The sequence below is a fragment of the Bubalus kerabau genome, chromosome 15, assembly GCF_029407905.1.
Source record: "Bubalus kerabau isolate K-KA32 ecotype Philippines breed swamp buffalo chromosome 15, PCC_UOA_SB_1v2, whole genome shotgun sequence".
Taxonomy (NCBI): Eukaryota; Metazoa; Chordata; class Mammalia; order Artiodactyla; family Bovidae; genus Bubalus; species Bubalus kerabau.
The window spans coordinates 8,491,609-8,505,863 of NC_073638.1; the positions used below are offsets into that span (position 1 = coordinate 8,491,609).

A 14,255-nucleotide genomic window follows, 5' to 3' on the forward strand; every position below is an offset into this window, starting at 1 on the left:
TGGTCCTCCCAGCAATCCTCTATGGTGCTAATTCTGCATTCATTTCTATATGTTTAATTGTTTGTAATTGTGTACCAACTTTTAAAATGTAGGCAGGTGTAGTCGAAAATGCAATTTGATGCATTATTGCCATTCTTATACTTGGCACTTGCAAATTTAATTCTAATTATAGAATTAACTGTTGCATTTTATTGAAAAGGAAGTGTTTTAATTCAACATTTTAGTAGGAAGTGCATGCATATTTACTAATTTTATTATAAAACTATCATCAAACAATTTTTGAATATCTATGCCGCAAAACAATTAGTGTTTTTGGTGGAACATGTAGTCTTATTTTTGGCTTATTTTACTCACCGCATTACGTTGTACTTAGCTCAGTTTTCAGATGCCCTCTAGTGGTGATAAATAGTAAGTAGAACCAGTCCATTCTGAAGGAGATCAGCCCTGGGATTTCTTTGGAAGGAATGATGCTAAAGCTGAAACTCCAGTACTTTCGCCACCTCATGCGAAGAGTTGACTCATTGGAAAAGACTCTGATGCTGGGAGGGATTGGGGGCAGGAGGAGAAGGGGACGACAGAGGATGAGACGGCTGGATGGCATCACTGAGTCGATGGACGAGTGAACTCTGGGAGTTGGTGATGGACAGGGAGGCCTGGCATGCTGCGATTCATGGGGTCGCAAAGAGTCGGACACGACTGAGCGACTGATCTGATCTGATCTGAATGCTGCTGCTGCTGCTAAGTCGCTTCAGTCGTGTCCGACTCTGTGCGACCCCACAGACGGCAGCACACCAGGCTCCGCCGTCCCTGGGATTGTCCAGGCAAGAACACTGGAGTGGGTTGCCATTTCCTTCTCCAATGCATGAACGTGAAAAGTGAAAGTGAAGTCGCTCAGTCATGTCTGACCCTCAGCAACCCCATGGACTGCAGCCTACCAGGTTCCTCCGTCCATGGGCTTTTCCAGGCAAGAGTAAAGGAGGTGAAAATGAGTTTATCTGGAAGTGGCCCTTTAACAGTCAGTAAATACATCTGTTCTGACATTATATAGATTAAATATAATAAAAAGAATATTTGCTTTGTCTTCCCAGGTTAAGGTAATAACTTTAAAAATATCTCATAGTATTAAAAAATACTAGTCAAAGAATACACACATATAATGGATAAATAAGAGAGTAAGGAAAAAAATGTGTGTGTATCTAGGATCTAGTCAAAAGAGAGAGAAAAGAAAAACATTCAATATTTGATTTAAAAGACCACTGTCTTTCCACGATGTCATACTACAGTCAGCCCTCCGTAACTGCAGCTTCCCCATCTGTGGATTTTGATCTGCAGTGTTGAACTTGCAGGTATCAACAGCCAACTGTCCTTTGTCATTTTATATAAGGGACTTGAGTGTCTGTGGATTTTGGTATCCATGGGGGAAGGTGTGTGTGCGTGTGTGTGTGTGTGTGTGCACGCGCCCTGGAATCAGTCCTTCTTAGTTACCTAGGGTCAACTGTATTTACTGCTGCTAAGTCGCTTCAGTCACGTCCGACTCTGTGCGACCCCACAGATGGTAGCCCACCAGGCTCCCCTGTTCCAGGGATTCTCCAGGCAAGAACACTGGAGTGGGTTGCCATTTCCTTCTCCAATGTGTGAAAGTGAAAAGTGAAAGTGAAGTTGCTCAGTCGTGCCAGACTCTTAGCGACCCCATGGATTGCAGCCTACCAGGCTCCTCCATCCATGGGATTTTCCAGGCAAGAGTACTGGAGTGGGTTGCCATTGCCTTCTTCAACTGTATTTACCAGGAAGCAAAACAAGAAAACCCATGGCCATGTGAATAAAATCAACCCTCAGCCTCATTAACAAACATTCTCTAGCCAGCTGATAAAAGCAATAGATTTTAGTAAGGGGAAAAAAAGAGCAAGTTTTCATAATACCTTGTACATAGTGAGCACTCAATAAATAATTTGGTTACTTGCTTTGTACTTGGTAGACAATCTTGTGCTAATATGTCTTGATTTTTTGCATCCTTTAAAAGATATCCTGGGGAAATAAGAATTCTATCATGGAGAAAATTTAATACTCTCTGCTTTTACATTAAATTATTTTGAACCATCCCCAGAGGAAATTTTCATTTACATTCTGAAAACAGAAACAAGATAACTTTTTAAATGTCTACAGATATAAAACTCATGCAGTATTTCTTTCAGTATCATGTCCCACAACTCTATCAGTTTAGACTACTCATGATTCAGAAAGAGTTTTTTATTTTTCAATGTATCTGAAATGGGTATGAAATGCTGTTATCTTAAATTTGTATAGGACCAAACTGTATTTCTATGATCAAATGGAGTCTGATGACCATTTCCACTTCATAAAGAGACAAAGTAGTTTTGCAACATTCAGAAATGCACAGTGGCAACTCACCATGTTTTTCCCACAAGATGTCACTATGGTACCTATGAAATACAATCACAGATTATTTATCAGTCTGTTAACTTTGTATTTAAAAAACAATCAGACAAGATCTATGCACAGACCTATGACCCTCAAATTAAGCATGCACAGGAGATAACTGAATTCATAGATATCCAATATCTACCATACGACAGCAAACATACTTATTTGGATACATATTGAAACATTAACTATACGCATCGAAAGAGAAGTATAAACTGATAATATAAAAAAGATTGTATACCAGATTATGCATTCTTTGACAAATATTCTAAAAGTACCTGACGTGTCACTCACACTGTGACTCTTCTCACCAAGTATGTGATACAGTCATGGCTGCTCACAGATTGAGTTCACACTTTACTCTGTGTGTGTGGTAGTTATAGGTGGAATACCAGGTGATTTCTGAGTGATGAACAGCTGACAAATTCACGTCTGTCCTTTGTTTCTGCTTTAAATGAGCAAGAGGTTAAGAGCCAAGAAGTCAGAGCAGAGTTCAAAATCGAGCTCAACCAACCATACAACCTCTGCCCAGTTAATTAACCTCCTGAGTCTGCTTTCTTATTTATAAAATGGGCATAGCAATATCTATCTCATTGCCGTTGCTGTGAGAGTAAATGGAGACAATGCATGTAAAGCACCTGGTACAGAAGGGATTACATAATAAGTAATAGTAGTAATTATTAATTTCAAGAGGAAGTGTTAATGAGAATCACATTTTATGCTTTGATCACAGGCCTTAGCATATGAAAGCCCTGAGTTTTAGTCACAGACGTGGAATGCTTATGTAATAAAATTCAAGCAGATCTATAAAAATTTAAACACTTGCAATAACCGATATTCCATAATGGCCTCTAATCAAAGCTTTGTTTGCTAAACCCAACCATTTGTTTGAAGAGTAAACAGAGGTCCTGCCTGGCTTTTTGGAATGACTCTCTTCTGCTGGTGACAGTAATTGAAATTTGCCTTAACTCTGGCAGCTGCACAGAGTTAAACATCATTTGGCCAATTGTTAACGTGAACTGTAGGGTTCTCCTCGTCCTCTTGCGCCAGTCCCCCGGCGTAGCCTTGTGCTATTCTCCTATGTTGAAGCCTTCAGTCCTCCCGTAGGCTCTGAGGATAAAGCGCACGCGTGGAAGTCCTCCACAGTGTCCAATCAGCTGCATCGGCTTCAGAAGTCCCCGCCCAGACACTCTCACCAGTAGCTCAGTAGCCACACTTCAGACATGAGGAATCTTGATACTCCGAGGCGGAAATGACCAGCCTAAGGAATGCTGCTCCCAAATGTCCGAGCTTAGACTGGAAGCTAAATGTCTCAGTGGCACCATATCTGGCTGCGGAGGACCCCTAATTCCATGGGAACGAGAATTTCTTCTTCTACCTAAGTGCTGTTAAAGACCCAGTTCAGGCTGGAATGGCAAGGTACTTGTTTTTCCAAAGCAGTCAACTTTTACTGAGGTGTTTTACAAGATGCTTCAAGGGCCATAAAAATACATCTTTTTGTTTTATATCTCTTATTTATTTTTATTTTATTTTTCTCTAAATTAAAAGTTTTAAGTAAAATAATATCGCTAATCATTTCTGCCTGTGGGCTGCTCTGAGGTCCAGTTCCAAGTGGGGACTCAGCTGCATTAGAAGTATTTATATATATTCCTACAGCAGTTAGGGACGGGGGAGCCTGGTGGGCTGCCGTCTCTGGGGTCGCACAGAGTCGGACACGACTGAAGCGACTTAGGAGCAGCAGCAGCTACAGCAGTTAGGAGTACTGACAGCAGAACTTTGCTACTCAAAAGCATGGTCTGCTGGTCAGCAGCGTCCAGTATCACTTGGGAGCTTGTTGGAAATACAGAATCACAGCACCACCCCACCTCGCCCCCACCCCCCGCCCTGATCTTTAGAGCTGGAATCTGCATTTTGACCAGGTTCTCAAGTAACTGATGCAGATAATCAGGTTTGAGGAGCACAGTCTATAGTAGTATATGAGAGAGACTCATGGAAACAGTGTTTTGTTTCGAGTCCTTCCTGATGCTCTGGCTTGGCTGCCCAAGAGAAAAGCTTGTGATGTCCTTGGCATAGTTATTGACACTTCTTTGAAACTCCACAAATGATACTTTTCTTCTCCTTTCTTAGAACTTTATTCACTCTAGCTTGTCTGACAAGGAGTTAGTTTTTTTTTTTTTTTAAAAGGATAAAATATTTGGCTTCCTCTCTTGTCCAAGAAACTTTTTTTTTTTTTTTTTCTTTAGAGGATATCTAGATGACATGTGGAAATAAGAAAATTATCTACTCTTAACTATCTTGGTATATTGCCTTTCATTAATATATGCATGTATATGTGCACACACACACACATATATATACAGTGTATGATGTTTTGAATAAGTAATACAGTCTTACAGTTAAAAAATTAAGAAAAGATATATGATAAATTATTTTGCCCATTTGTGCATGATATCTGTTCAGTTCTACCCCTAATCCCAATAGATAACCATTGATTAATTTTTGTGTATCCTTCAACAGATACTTTAAATACAGTCACATAAATATGATGTGTATACGTTTTCCACTTTTATCACAAATGATAGCTTTGTTATGCATATGTTTTTACATTTTATAAAGTACATTCCACATTATATTTTACCATAAAGCATTTCTCATGTTTTCATAGAGCTTTTTATAAATATTTGAAATGGTCTCACAGTAACTCACTGTTATATATTTGCAAAAATGGACTTAACCAGTAGGGGTGACTGTTGCACACTTGGGTCCTTTCCACCCCCCGACCTCCGTCTATTGCAGATAACTCTGTGATGAAATTGTCTGTGCATAGAGTTCCTCCCACCCACTGAGCTCTAGGGTAGACACACCCAACAGCTGCTGCTGAGAGCCCAGAGCAGCCCATACTCTTTTCTTTCCTCGGCTTTGTAGTTCAATTCCTTTTCAATTTTAGGGATTACTCTGTATCCTACTAATATAATCTCTCTTTTCTCTTAATATATGGGAATTTATAACTTGCAACAAATAAAGCGTAACTAATACATAAAACAATGGGAAAGAGAGAGAAAATGATGCTTCAATCTGGCAAAGTGTTAATTTCGTATTGGATAGTAAAGGAATGGGATTGCTAGTAAGGCAAGTAGAAATTAAAAACAAAGAGGAATCCAAACTCACCTAACCCTGAGAAGATGGCAAAGAAACAACCATGGGAAATGGACATCATAGAGGAGTCAGGTACAGGAGGAAAAATGTTTGGAAAAAGAGAAGCATTTCATAGAAAAGGTTTCTTAAAGTCTGGAGAACTCAAACAGCTGAGGAAACAGGTTGACAGGGAGAAATGCATGATCTACTTCCCATCTCTGAAGCAACAGGCTAGGAAAGTATCAAACAGAAGCAAGTCCTGGTCAGACGCTTCTGAAACTTATTTACTAACCAGAGCAAACTCATAGAACTATAGTTTATCTCCGTGCAAATACTAGAGCAGGAGGCAGCCTACCATTGCAATGTAAAGAGACAAGAAATGATTGGGATAAACATAGAGGAAAACACGAGTGTGGGACTGCTGGAGAATGCCCCTTCTCATGATCGGGTAGGTGAGAACAACAAGAGCCAAGGAATTCTGTCCTCAAGAGGGGGAGTGAAATCCAATCTACTCCTATCCAGTCCTATCCAATACTAAACTCAGCCTCAGAGAGTTAGCCAGCCAGCCAGGGGTTAGAGGAAAATTGAAGCCTTAATTATTTGTGATAGATTCCAACTGGAAGAGGGTCTCAGAAAAGACCTGGGCACTAGAGGGATGTATACATATATCTGGAGAAGGAAATGGCTACCAATGCAAGTATCCTTGCATGGAGAAGTTCATGGACAGAGGAGCCTGGTGGGCTGCCATGCATAGGGTCTTAAAACTTTGGATACAACTGAGGGACTAACACTTACTATTTATGTATATATATACCCCCCCATATATATATATATACACACACACACACATACATACATGCTGCTAAGTCACTTCAGTCATGTCCGACTCTCTGCGACCCCATAGACAGCAGACCACCAGGCTCCCAGGCTCCTGGGATTCTCCAGGCAAGAACACTGGAGTGAGTTGCCATTTCCTTCTCCAATGCAGGAAAGTGAAAAGTGAAAGTGAAGTCGCTCAGTCGTGTCTGACTCTTCGAGACCCCATGGGCTGCAGCCCACCAGGCTCCTCCATCCATGGGATTTTCCAGGCAAGAGTACTGGAGTGGGGTGCCATTGCCTTCTCCGACATACATACATACATACATACACACACACACACACAGATTAACTAGCATACTAAAAAGCAGAACTTGTAGGATACAATCTTAAGGAAGCTATAATTGTGCTTCCTCATTCTCTTACATGGTCCATAGGAAATCTGCAACTTTGACACAGCATGAATGGGAGTTCACTTACTCCCCAAATGTTTCCAGAGACTGCACTGCTCTATAAGTCAATCCAACCAGCATCTCAGTTTTTAGATTCTTCAGTCATGAGTAGGATGCCAATACCATGTTTTCCTAACTCAGAGCAGGTATATTTAGTTCCAGAAGCCATTCTTCACTGGGCCTCAGGGAAAGGATACCCCACCCCTCCCATGGGTAGGGAAAGCTCTGACAAATACCATCTCCTACTCTAATTCTTGACAGTCTGAAGGTGCATGGTTAGCTAAAAGCTATAAAACTGCCTGTTCTGGAATTCATAATTTGGTGATCTTGCACCAACAATTTTATATCTGATGTGATTAAAATATACCTTTTTGTTATTTTTCACAGTTGATAGGCACATGCACATGTAATTAGTTCATGTGCAAATTCACAGCAGTTTTAGAGTTGCTTTGTAACATCAAAGATATTGAGAAACTTTTGTGATGTGTTATTCTAGGAACAATACAGCCTAGAAGGGTCTTGAATTTTCTTAAATTTCATTTTTATACCAAAGGAGTTGCATAGCCTTGAACATTGAAGCTTTCAGTTTGGAAGTATATTTTATTTTCCAGAGGAAAAATTCAATACAATTTTTTAGAGGAACAAAGAAACGAAATGCCACAAGTGAGAAAATTGTTTAGGTTGGGGATTGTGCAAGTTTGGGTAAGTTGCTGGATGTCTGTGAGATAAATCTGTGTGAGAAATGTCATTTTGGGATTATATTTTTATGTTGTGGGAAGGAGAGAGTTGAATAATTGACCCTTGCCATTTTAGTTTCCACTGGTTTTTCCTACAAGTAGAGAAAATGCATAAACACTAAATGCACACATAAAACTGCTCCTTCGCAGATGTGGATTATATTCCAAAGGGACACATTTAGAGAGCATCACCCAAATGACTTATTTATTCTTCATCCCCTGAGCATGGCTCAGGGCAGGTCTGCAGTAGAATCATGTACAGGCTTATAGCTCTCTGTGATTGCTCTTTTGCTGTTTTAACCCTGAGTGAACCTTATTTTGAGCAAACCTCCTATACAATCTATCTTGAGCAGACTTGTAAATTGGGGTTGGAATATTATTTTCTTAATACTAAATATGTTTTCCAGTTTATAAAAGTGTCACTATGAATTGCTCTAATATTAAATCTTCTTCAGCATAGTTTTAAAAATTAAAGTTACATAAAGTTGGTCTTGACATATTTTTAGTAACCTGGAGCTTCCTCAGAGGACACTGGGGGTGCATACAGTATCGAGGTGCCCCCAGCACCTGATGGGCAGTGGAGGACAGTAGACAGGGAGGGCGGATGCAGACCTATTCTTGAGCTCACCCGAGGCCAGCCCTGACTTGAGGGGTGTGGAAGGGGATGGGGGTGGAGGGTGGGGGTCGGGCAGTCATTAGGGATCTCATGTGGGCAGGTATGGGATATGAATAAAAACTATTTCTTATTGATGTTACTATCCTCTCACTTGTCCCCACAGACAAGGTGAGTGTGGGGGAGGAACTGGGGATGTCTAGGACATGTGTCTTAAGGAGTTTCTTTTCCTCAGGGTCTTGTCTCTCTACCAGGATCTACCTTTAACAACACATCCAGATTTGGCAGCTTGTTCAGGATCTAACAGCAGTCATAAATGAACAGCAAGATGAAGCTGGGAACCCCAGAAGAGCAAGCCATATCTTGTGCTCACATGAAAAGTGGGCAAAAAAAGTAGGTGTTCATGTGAACTGCTTGAAGATATGGACAATATCCTCAGGAGTGACCATTCAATAAATGTTGCTTAAGAAAAGAACAGATGAATAGATAGATGGGGAAACAATGGAAGCGGTGGCAGACTTTATTTTCTTGGGCTCCAAAATCACTGCAGATGGTGACGGCAGGCATGAGATTAAAAGGCATTTGCTCCTTGGAAGAAAAGCTACGACCAACCTAGACAGCCTATTAAAAATTTTGCAGAGACATTACTTTGCCAACAAAGGTCAGTCTAGTCAAAGCTGTGGTTTTTCCAGTAGTCACGTATGGATGTGAGACTTGGACTATAAAGAAAGCTGAGCACCAAATTGATGCTTTTGAACTGTGACAGTCCCTTTGGCTTCAAGGAGATCCAAGCAGCCCATCCTAAAGGAAATCAGTCCTGAATATTCCTTGGAAGGACTGATGCTGAAGCTGAAGCTCCAATACTCTGGCCACCTGATGCAAAGAACTGACTCATTTGAAAAGACCCTGATGCTGGGAAAGATTGAAGGTGGGAGGAGAAGGGGACAACAGAGGATGAGATGGTTGGATGGCATCACCGACTTGATAGACATGAGTTTGAGTAAGCTCTGGGAGTTTGTGATGGATAGGGAGGCCTGGTGTGCTGCAGTTCATGGGGTCACAAAGAGTTGGACACGACTGAGTGACTGAACTGCACTGAAGAAAAGGATGAAAATTTGGACCTCCCTGGTTGTCCAGTGGCTAAGACTCTGAGCTCCTAATGCAGGGGGCGAGGATTTGATCCTTCATCTGGGAACTAGATCCCACATGCTGCAACTAAAAAGGTCCCACATGATGCAACTAAGACCCAGTGCAACCAAATAAATATTTAAAAATAAATAAAAGAATGAAAGTGTTAGTCTCTCAGTTGCGACCAACTCTTTGCAACCTGATATATTGTAACCCACCAAGCTCCTCTGTCCATGGGATTTTCCAGCAAGAATACTGGAGTGGGTTGCTATTTCCTTCTCCAGGGGATATTCCCAACCCAGGGGTTGAACCCAGGTCTTCCACTTTGTAGGAGATTCTTTACCATCTGAGCCACCAGGGAAATCCTAATAAAAGAATGACTAAATCCAAGGGCAGGCAGATTAGTCTGCTAAGATGTCAGCAACATCTCTGATGCAGAGCATCAATTTGTCAGAACGTAAGATCTGAGCAGGCAGAGCTCACCTGTGTGATTTTAGTTTCTCCCTCCTCTCCCTACCTGTTGTGACTCCCTCCTACCTGCAAGTACTGAGGAAGGGTTGTATATCCACTCCCAGCCTAATAAACGTTTGCGTAGGGTGGTCAGATTAGAGTCATTACAAATGTCTCAGAAATATGGTAGGTATCATTTTATTTTTGAATTTTAAGAATTATGTGAAACATGTATGTGCACTTTACAAAGAGTGGAAAATAGGTAAGATCAAAAGAAGAAAATAATTCACTATGGCACTAATTAGAGATAGCAAGATAGATAGCTCTGTACAAAAATGGGATCACACTGTGCACATTGTTTGTGTCCTGTTTTCCCCTTTGTGACAAACTGTGAACATCTTTTCTTGTGAAGTGATTATAGAAGCGCTCTATTAATGTAATGCCTATCTCTTATACTCTAATGGAGATTAATCAGCTACTGAAGTTTTTTTTTTTTACTAAAATTGGCAGTTTTCTCCCTGCTTCTAATGAGTCGTTGCCATTTATTATGCCTCTGAGATCCGGCAGACAGTATCAGTTCTGCATGTGATATACTAGTACACATATTAGACACAATAGTAAAGAAATGAGTTCACCTAAAGCAGGATTAAGTTTAAATGTCTAGCTAACACAAAAGACTGCCAAAACCTCAAGGAAAAGTTGAGCTTCATTAGAGAGAGAATGTGGTATTCTGGAGAAAGCAGCACAGACACTAACCTCCCCTGCTCTCCAAGCACAGGTTCAGGGGCAGAGATGCCAGGAGTGGGAAAGAAGCTGTTCCTTGGAACAGAGACACCAATTCAAAGGGATTAGTTAGGCTTCCATAAATTCGTGACAGTAGTCCTAATACTGGGCTTCCCTGGTGGCTCAGTGTTAAAAAGTCCATCTGCCAATGTAGGAGATGCAGGTTCAATCCATGGGTCCAGAAGATCCCCTAGAGAAGAAAATGGCAACCCACTCTAGCATTCTTGCCTGGGAAATCCCACAGACAGAGGAGCCTGGCAGGCTACAGTTCATAAAGTCACAAAAGAACGGCAGACAAATTAGTGACTAGACAACAATATTCCTTTTGTTTTTCCATTCATCAGTTGACAGGTGTTTGGGTAGTTCCACTCTTTGGCTTTAATGAATCACGCTGCTATGAACCTTTTTATGTGAACATATATTTTCAGTTCTCTTGGAGAAGCTGATGTGTTTGAATATTTCTTTAAACAAAAATGTAAGGATTGGAGAACTCTTTGTTTTCAATTTTTATGTAAACCTAAGACTGTTTTATAAAGTCTACTAATTAAAAAATTCATGGATCATTATTTTTTAGTGTGAATGGTGATTTATGCCAGTGTGTGAAAGGCAGTAGCACACCAAAAATTTGGTTGTTTTCTTCCCCATCCCCAGCTTTACTTACATAAAATCAACAAATAAGAGTGTATATAGTAGTTTTATTCCTAGTTTTCAAAGGAATCTCTGTACTGTTCTCCGTAGTGGCTGGATCAATTTATATTCCCACCAAAAGTGCAGGAGGGTTCCCTTTTCTCCACATTGTCTCCAACATTTATTATCTGTAGATTTTTATGACCCAGAAATCCCACAACTGGGCATATACCCTGAGAAAGCAATAATTCAAAAATATACCTATTCCCCAGTGTTTATTGTGGCATTATGTACAATAGTCAGGATGGAGTATCAACTTAGATGTCTGTCAATAGACAAATGGATAAAGAAGTTGTGGTACATATATGCAATGAAATATTACTCAGCCATAAAAAGGAATGAAACTGAGTCAGTTGAACTGAAGCAGACAAACCTAGAACCTTTTATACAAAGTGAAGTAAATCAGAAAAAGAAAAACAAATTTCACATATTAACACATATGTATGGGATCTAGAAAAATGGTACTGCTGAATCTATTTGCAGGGCAGGAATAGAGACCCAGATATAAAGAATGGACTTGTGGACACAGGGAATGAGAGGGTGGGATGAATTGAGAGGGCAGCATTGAAAAATAATGCATTGCTGTGCGTAAAATAGATAGCTAGTGGGAGGTTGCTGTATAATACAAGGAACTCAGCCTGGTACCCTGTGATGACCTAGAGGGCTGGAGCAGGGGTGGTGTGAGGAAGCTCAAGAGGGAGGGTTGGGGAGAGAGCAAATTAGTCAAGATGGCAGGTTCAGGCTCTCTTGTTCCACATTTTGTAAAACACTGTGTAACAGCTGAGATTATTTAGAGCACTGTGTATGTGCATCATGAGGTAACAGCTTAGTCAGGACTAGTTTGTGCTGTCCGCATGCATGAGCTCCACCTTAAACAGCAGCAGCGTTATTGCTGCATCAGGGCTGTGTCCGATGGGTCCTCCAGGAGGGAGAGAATATAGCACGTTTTATGCTACAGCTGCTGCGTCCGCCAGCAGAGAGGTTGTATGCGGTTATGTTGTGTTATGCTATGTCTGCTGCTATAGCTGACTGCGTCAAACAGAAGAGAATAAATGTGTCTGCAGTTCCTCTGGCTCCTTGAGTCTCCTTCCAGCCTCTTGCCTACCCCCGGTTCACGAACGGTGTGGACAGTGTGGACAGTGAGGCAATTGGTGTTGTGAACAGGATGAAGAGCAATACAGAGGATGTATCACCTATGACTGATTCACGTTGTTGTATGACAGAAACTAACACAACAATGTAAAGCAAGTATCCTCCAATTAAAAATTAAAAAACAAACAAACAAATGACAAAGTTAATTCATTTTCCACATAGATTAGATAGCATTGTTAGTATTTCTTTTTAAAAAACATGAAATCACTTTTTTGATGACTATAGTTTGTGTTCTGCTTTTTCCTGTAATCAATCAGCTGGAAATATATTTCGGAGGGGTCTGCTTAGAATGATCTGTTAATGAGGTACTATTTTTTATTTATGTTCTGCTGTAAACAAATTTAATCATGTTAAGATTTTTTTTCTTGGGAGAAAACACAGGGGAAACACTTCTGTTTCTAGTTCAGAGCAGGCACTTCCACTTATTTTATCCGAGTGTCAAACAGTACTGACCTTATATGAGACAGAAAGCACCAGATCTCACCTAAAGGAACATACGGACATTTAAAAATTATAGTGGATCTGTCTGGAAATGGTAGGAGAGAATCAAGAAGAAATGTGAAACGAGGAAGAGAGAGTTTGGTTTTGTTATAGAATGAAAAGAGATAAAAAAAGGAAGCCCGGACTTTCACTGGGGTGGTAGAGGCTACTTGACCTGGAAAATGTGAAAGCCAAGGAAAGGAAAGTTTAGGGGAGCTTAGATGTGGAATTACTAGACTCCCCTGCCAGGCACTCAGGTTTTGCCAGCAACCTGAGGCTAACAAATGCTTGCTGGTCATGATCTGTTCAATAGGCCATTTATTTGTGATTATCATCATAACCAGATATGATGTGCTCTATTCAGAGGTAACATCTCACCATTGAAATTTAAAACCATCCATGATACATGTTTATTTGAAGATAATTAGAAAATGTAGATAATAGAAATGAAATAAATTTATTCATTATGTGTTTACTTAAAAAATGTAAAAGTATCTCTTTTTATAAAAATGGCATGATATATTCTTACTATTGGTGTCTTGGCTTTCTCCATATGAGTCATCTATAAATAAATATTTTTTTAGTAGCATAGCTTTTGGGGAGTGTATTGACAATTTGGTGATGTCTCTTCTTATCTTCAATTCTAACCTCAGATAATGAAATTAAGACATTTTCTTGATAGAGGAAGCAGTCTTGCATCCTTTTCATGCCTCTGGTCAGTCACTGCCATTTGATGTGCCTTCAGAATCCAGTAAAAAGCATTGGTTCCACATAGTTAGAGAAAAGAATAGGACTACCAAAAGGGGCATGTGGAAGCTAGAAAGAGAGAGAGAAAGAAAGAACAAAAGAGAAAGAAAGAAAGAGAAAGAGAAAGAGGGAGAAGAAGAAAGAAAGAGAGAAAGAAAGAAAGGAAAACAGCTGTAACTGTAGGGAATTACAGAATATCAGAAAGAATTGAATACTTGAAAGGGGAGTGAGGAGTAGATCTTGCTGCATTAGGGAAGAGACATAAAAAGGGAGTAGGGGATTTCTGTTTAGTGGTGAAGGCTACTGAAGCCATGGGAGTTTTTAAAAAGGAGGAAAAGCAAGATATTTTATATGAGCACATGGCAGAGTCATGAGTTCATTCCTTGCCCTGGTCCCCACAGCATCTGGTATGGATGGTGCCATTCATTTCCTGATGGAGGGTGTATGCTCCAAGCACTGCAAAAATAGTTGTATGTTTAATGTTATGTAGAAATAACCAATGTTAGCTAATGGCAGCACTGATATCAAGTTCACTTTCGAATGTATGATATTATCTTTCAGATTTTCAAAATGGTGGGAGGAATAGAGGTTTATTTAAGAAAAAGTAGAAAACACAGATGGACAAAAGATAAT

General features: G+C 40.2%; 1 long non-coding RNA gene across 2 annotated transcripts; it reads left to right on the plus strand.

The window, feature by feature from the left end:
* Window positions 1-3,499: 3,499 nt before the first annotated feature.
* On the plus strand, window positions 3,500-11,122 carry LOC129628179 (uncharacterized). Of its 2 annotated transcripts, none has more exons than XR_008702737.1 (2): window positions 3,500-3,861; window positions 8,431-11,122. It is a non-coding gene; the product is annotated as an uncharacterized LOC129628179 (long non-coding RNA). The 2 variants fall into 2 exon arrangements; XR_008702736.1 differs by having other exon boundaries at window positions 3,543-3,861; window positions 8,450-11,122.
* The last annotated feature ends 3,133 nt before the right edge of the window (window positions 11,123-14,255 follow it).